General features: G+C 43.7%; 1 protein-coding gene across 1 annotated transcript in view; it reads left to right on the forward strand.

The window, feature by feature from the left end:
* SPATA17 (spermatogenesis associated 17) overlaps window positions 1-6410 on the forward strand; it is a 263127-nt gene extending 256717 nt beyond the window's left edge. The window contains exon 11 of the mRNA XM_006155850.1: window positions 6287-6410. The gene's annotated coding sequence lies outside the window, so the exon portion shown is untranslated. The remainder of the gene's footprint in view (window positions 1-6286) is intronic.
* The last annotated feature ends 513 nt before the right edge of the window (window positions 6411-6923 follow it).

Here is a 6923-nt window from a genome sequence, read left to right on the forward strand (position 1 = left end):
CATCAGCATGTTTAATTTTGTTTCTGAAAAGGTTGCCTTTTGTATAAACACAAATGATACTTCTTACCACTGCTTTTTAAAAATAATAAGGAATTGTGTTTGGAATATCTACTAGCAATACTGCCTAATTTTTTCTCTAAGATTTTTTTTTTACCCATTTCTTCCATGAGATCCACCCCCAGCCTCAGCCAGCCTGAATCACCAGCATGTTTATATGTCCAGTGTGAACGGAGGAGACACTGGGATGTGAACATGGGACCTTAGCATGTAGGCTCCCCGACTGGCCCAACAATATTGCCTCATAACTGATTTTTAAAGCATACTTTTTTAATAAAGTCAGTTCATCCTTATTATTTGTACACCTCTTATGTGTGGATTTGCCTGCTCACTAGCATTTATTTGTGACTTCCAGAACAACACTCATGGAATAACCATTTCAGGGTGTGCACAGAGTGATGAAAAGTGAGAATCACAAAACCTGCACATTCTCAATGAGGTTGACCAAGTGATGTCTGTTTTCTTACTTTAGTTCTCATATTCTATGGCCAAGTATTCTTTTTCCATTTATTTAGTACCACCCTGTTCATGTTTTTATGCTTTTTTTGGGTGCTTTTGCTTTGTCAAATGGATTCTCAAGTGTAGTGCTTAAGTGCTGAATAGTGTTCTTAAGCCCAAGAAGGCTGTGGTGTGTCTTACAGAGAAATCATATGTGTTAGGTAAGTTTGTTCAGGCATGAGTTAGAGTGCTGTTGGCTATTAGACTATCTATCTATCTGTCTATAGATATATATGTATATTAATTGATGGTATATACTTAATAAGGTGTCTTTAAACAGAAACACACATAAAACAAGGTTATATCTTGATCAATTGACAAAATGTGACCAGAGTTCCAAAAGATCCTGCATTTCCCTGAAGAGCATCATTTCTGAATTTGCTATTCAGTGTTCACAGTGACTTTCTAAAGCATAACTACCATAAATAATGAGAATCAACTGCCTATTTTAAGAGTTAGTCCAGTGAGAGTCTAACTGGTGACTGTTGACTGTGAGGAAGATGGGCAATGGAATTCCAAGCTTTTCCAGAGCAGTTCTCAATCAAACTCTGTATCTTGATGGGTGTGATAGGCAGAATTTGGCCTCTGTGACCTTCATCTTGTGGGGTTATGTCAGTGAATATGTTATGTTGCATAGCAAAAAGAGCTCTGTAGTTGTCACTGAGGTCACTAATCAGGGACTTTAAGATTGGAAGATTATCCAGGATTACCCTGGCCAACCCAGTGTAATTACAGGAGGCCTTAAAAGCAGGGTTGTTTCCCTGCTGAATGTGAAAAAGGGGGGGCAGAGAGATAGGAAATACTAAAGATTTGAAGCTCAAGAAAAACTTGACATTATTGCTGGTTCAAAGATTGAAAGAAACCTACCAAGACCTATGGTGAACAGGAAATGAATTCTACTGATAACCAGAGAGCGTGGAAGAGGACCTTAGCCCAGGTGAGAACTGCAGTCTTGGCAAATACCGTGGCTTTCATGCAGTGAGATCACAGCAGAAAAGTCAAATGAGCCACGCTGTGGACAGACTTATGATCCACAGAACTGAGAGATAATAATAAACATGTGTTGTTTTAAACTATCCTGTTCAAGGGATGGAGATGGAGAAAAATTTTCAGCAGAGATATGGAAAAGGACGCTTGTGGTATATTTGGAGACAATAAATATTTGATATGGTAGAAACAGCATCTAATGCAATAGGAAATAGCCCCCCCCCATAAAAAACACACAAAACAAAAGAACATCATTAAGAAAAGAGATGAACTCATATTTGCAAGTTTAGCGGACCAGGAAGGATTCTGGATAGGAGATAGGATTAAAAATGGGTCTCCAAGAGAAGATTTCAAATGAAAAAATTGAGCAAGTGGGTATGGGGATGGAGAGAAATTTCTAGAAAGGAAACAGAGTAAAGACAGAGGAGGAAGAGTTCAAGATCAACTTGGGGACCAGAAAGTGCTCTAAACATATCCAGGCTCACATTCTCTTCTTCTGGATTCTGGAGGATCATTCTGATCTAAACTGGCCAAAGGGTGAGGATCCAGAATGAAATTCTAACCAGGGTGCCAGGCAAGTCTCATTCTGAAACCTCCAGCTGAGATTAGAGAAGATAAATTCCAGATTGGGTTCTATTCCAGATTAACTTCTCTCTGTGTATGTGCAAGTCTCAGGACCAGACCAAGTCATCACTTACTCTGAAAATATCTTGGGTGATCCCAAAGGCCGAAAGCTGGGGGAGAAGCTGATGATGGAGTTTAGATGGAAAGGAGTGGAGGTAGCAGTGGCAGGTGCCAGGGCTCTGGCTGCCAACCTTTCAATATTTCTGGGTAGCACTCAGATTTTAAAGAACATTCCCTTCTGTGTAGAAGATAGAATCAAGAGGGAATATCGCACAGTAGGTTTTCAGTGCAGAAGCTGGCCAAGGGATGGAGATGGAGAGAAATTTTCAGCAGAGATATGGAGAGGAAGCTTGTGGTATATCTGGGGACAATAAATGTCCCCAGAGAATAACATGTGCCCCAAAGAAAGAAACATGGGCATTCCTCATGACATCACAACACTTTGTGACGATGTTTCCTGAGATTTTAGACTTAAACTGAAGAAGGCAGTGACGGCAACACTGGATGTGGAGTCAGGAAGATGTGTTCTAGTTCTGGCTCTGCTGTCAGTGAACTGTGTGCGACCTCACCTGGGACTACGTGAGGACTCAAGGAGAGAATATCTGTGCATATGCTTGCCGTATGCTCACACGTATTCCTGGAGACTGGCTCTCTGCATTCTGTGACTCCTCTTTTGCTGTCTTGGAGGACAATTGGGACAGGTGTCCTGTCATGGTAAATAGTGAAGGTCCCCCCCGCTTGGGGGAGGAAATTACAGCAGGGAACATTCTGCCAAGTGGCCAGCAATCTGAAGACGTGCCCACTTGGTGAACATTGTTACACTTGTGTCTACTCCAAGGGAAGTTTCTTTCTCTGTGAACGAGAGCCAGGCTGTCACCTTCGCTCAGGCATCCTGTGCTCTCCGTCATGTCCGTCACACATATGGTGCCTGGCAGGGTGCGCCTCCGCTCGAAGGCCCTTTCTGGAGAGCATCTGCTAACCCTGCCAGCCTGATGCCTCCAACCTCAGCATCACCTTTTCCCAGGTTTCTTGCTGAATCAACCAATTAGCTCAAATCATCTCTGACTGCGTTGAACTATGTCTTGTTAAAACATGGGTGGATGGGGACCTGGTGAAGTCCAAAAGTCACTCTAAGAACAAAGCCTCCTAATAAAGCCCCAATGCCAGATATCTTCTTTTTCATTTGGTGCAGTTAGCAATCTCCGTGTTCGAGGTTTTGATGTGATTTCTCGAAGAATTCCGGTAGGGATTCCCAGCAACACCTTCACAGATGCATTTCCTGTAGAATTTTTCCACAACCTAATGGCTAAACTGCACAGTTTATTTTTTGGGAAAAAAAAAAAAGAATAACTGGCTCTGTGCTCAAAGGATCAATGATCTATGATATCACAGATTATCTTTCCTTTCACAGCTGCACCGCAGCGCCTCGTATCTTGTGACAGTCCCAATAGCCGTGCCGAAAAGGGTCAAATAATCACACAGAAGTTTCAATGGCTCTGTGTCCAGTTGCTGAGAGGACTTAACTCTCTCTGGGACAGTGGGGCTCCTTGCACTTTTCCAAGGAAGGTTTCCAGGGGAGCACTGAGCACTTTTGCAAGCCAAGTTAGGAAGGGGAGAGACAGAGATGGTGTGTCACCCTTGGAAACTCTGCCCAGTGGCCTGGTATTTTACCTTCTTTGCAATTGCTGTCTTGTCCTGACTCCAAATACTTATTCTACTTCCTATAATTACAGAGAGGACAGCACAAAGGCTAGTAGGAAGTTAATATAAGGGGTGCTTGAAAAAAAGTGCTTTACATAATACACAAAAGACTTTCATAAGCTCCAAAAATGGCCCTTTGGAGGTTGTTTATTTGTTTGGGGTGAAATATTCCATTAAGAGACCACCTTTCTTTCCTACTGGTATGTATCCTTCATACTGAGAACTATTCTGGTTTGTCATCCCATAGGAAGCACCAAGAGAGTTTCTCAGACAGTTCCTCAAGTGAACTTCTGATATGTTTTCAAGTGAACCTCCACCAAGAAAACCGACCTTATAAGATGGGGTCTGCTTTAATTATTTTCAAGTTGCTCTGATACCACAGTTGACATCATGAAGGGGATGAAGAAGAAATACACATAAATCAAGTTTTTGTTTTCTATATTTAAACTATTCCTTCTGACTAAATGGATTATTTTAGGTTTGCCCATTCAGTGTAATTAGTGCATATGGTCCAGCTGTGAAGAAATAGCTGCAGACTCCTAACTTATTATTAATTAGGCTCATTAAAATGCAAGTAAGAGAATGTTGCCTAAGTAAACAATACCTTATGTCAAAAAGTCATTACTTGACAAGAGCTAGTCTTTCTAACTAAAGTCATTACTGGTATGTTGGGGAGGCTTTTTCTAAAGGCACCATGGGTGCCAGTTAACTACTCTTGACTGACATCAAGGACAGCCATGCAGAGCTGGAAGGAGCCGGTGGTACAGCACAGCAATTCTTTTCACATCATCTCAGAATACGTCTGGGGGAGGTTAAAGGTTGACAGCCCAATGACAGGCCTTCTTCAACTGCCGTGGTGTCACAGCAGGAGCATGTCAGGAAAATTTCCTCGGCCCCTCTGAATTTCTTACATGTTCACATTTCTTTTCCTGTCTCACAAGTAGGGAGGGATTGGCAGCTTTGTGACAAACACCTGGGAAAGAAAAATGTGCATTATCCCTGTGAGGAACCAGGGGGGTATTGCAGTGAAAAGACACCTGAGCTTGAGTGGGAAGTGTCTCTTGATACATTGCCATGTCGGAGGGGCGAGCAGGCGAGGCCAGTCCACAGGGACCTCACAAACTGGCCCTACATCCGATCACCTGGTAGACTTGTCCAGAGGAGGGTATAGGCTAGCTGTGGTTTCTGTCCCTTGGAAATGCAGTTCTATAGCCCGGTGATGCAGAAATGAGCTCAGCTAAGCTGGTAGAAGCCTTTGCAGTCTGTCGAGGGTATAAGACCACAGGGTCCACAGGTACAATTTGCAGAATGAACACAGGCCTTTTCTCCGCGTGCCTTGAAGAGTACCCAGCTTTGTGGTCAGATACAGAAGTCAAGATCTTTGAAGGTCTCAAACATTATTCCCCAGGCATAGTCTCTTTCTCCTGGGTTCTTTATTTGAGAGCAACAGAGGCAGCAGTGCATAAGCCAGAGGATTTCTAGAGTTCTAGAAATGTTTCTGTCTTTAAAAGTCTACGCACGCTTCTGTATAAATCACTGTGGGGATGCAGCCTCTGGTTTAAATGGATCAAAAGAGGCTATTGACAGATGCTGAAATGAGTGTCTACCTTTAACACTGGGTCAATTGATAAGTGTCTGACCTAGACTTTTGACTGACATGAAGAGCTGTCAAGAAGAAATCTTCTTTTCCAGTGATGACAACAAAACAGGAAGCGAGGAGAGAGACAAAAGAGAAACCCTGGAAAAGATCTCAGTCCCTGGTGGACACAGTTGTGTCCTCTCAGCTCACCCCAGGCAGCTGGATGCTTGATAATGACATTCACCACCCATGCTGGAGGAATGACAGGAATAGCGCAGTAGAATCTGAGCATTTCGTGAGCGGCATTCGGAAAAAAACTTACCATGGTCAAACAGAATATTTTCAGTAGAATCATTTTTAATACGCTCTCCAGAATGATCATAGGAAACACGTTCCATTTTAAAGGAAAAATTTCCCACTCTATGCTATAGGGAAGTTTGCAGCCTTGACTAGACATTTGCACTGGAACCTTATAGAGGTCCAGATCCAAATGCTATTTCCGTTTCAGCCTTTGGTCCTGTGACCTCTCCAAGGCCAAATCATTTATTCGCCAATTAGCATTGGCTGAGTTATATCATTAGTTACTTACCTTCCAATGTCAAAATTTGTAATTTTACTGTTTGGATTTTCACTTTTGAGTTGTGGTGGAGTGTTGTGAGAAACATTGCGGTCTGAGTGTGTGGTCGTTCTGCCACCTAAAGTCAGGCCTGTTCTTTGGTCAATGGCTGCTGCCACTGGTCCCCAGAGATGCCTCTTCCCCACCCCTGTTGGAGACTTTCACATTAACTTCTGATCCTCGTCACAACCTTGGATGCTGATATTGTCACCACTGCTTTGCAGGTGAAGAAATCGTGACTCAGAGAAGCTACGTCACTGGCCTAAGGACACTGGTGCACTTGCTTTTCAATATCATTGGGACGATACAGAAGAGACAAGGCAGGCATTTCCCCAGGGAAATATCGCACTGTGAGCAGCAGCACAGACCACTCTGGAGACAGACAGGGTGGCCGGAGTGGCACAGATGGGGCGGGAGGAGGTGGGTGGGCTGAGAGGATGTCCTGCTTCTACATTCACAAGTCAACAGTCTTTTGCTACCCTTTCCGACAGACAGAGTGGCCGGAGTGGCACAGATGGGGCGGGAGGTGGGTGGGCTGAGAGGATGTCCTGCTTCTACATTCACAAGTCAACAGTCTTTTGCTACCCTTTCCTAAAATTAATAATTGAGGAAAGAAAGACCAAAATTACACTTGGCAGAAGCAAAAAGACTAAGCTAGACAGTTCCCAGAGAGCTTGGGGAGCCCTGGCATACTGGGTTTATGGTAAATAGCAGAAGCCCATTCTGAATAGCTCCCGCCATGCTTTTCCACCAGATGCAGGCCTCTGCCTTTCAACACCGGCCTCCTGGGACTGCAGCAGTGGGCTCCAGGGTCCTCCAGTCCCCAGCTGGTTAGCCTCAACCATAATGCTAGAGTCCTAG

This window comes from Tupaia chinensis, unplaced genomic scaffold (assembly GCF_000334495.1).
Source record: "Tupaia chinensis unplaced genomic scaffold, TupChi_1.0 Scaffold000473_1, whole genome shotgun sequence".
Taxonomy (NCBI): Eukaryota; Metazoa; Chordata; class Mammalia; order Scandentia; family Tupaiidae; genus Tupaia; species Tupaia belangeri.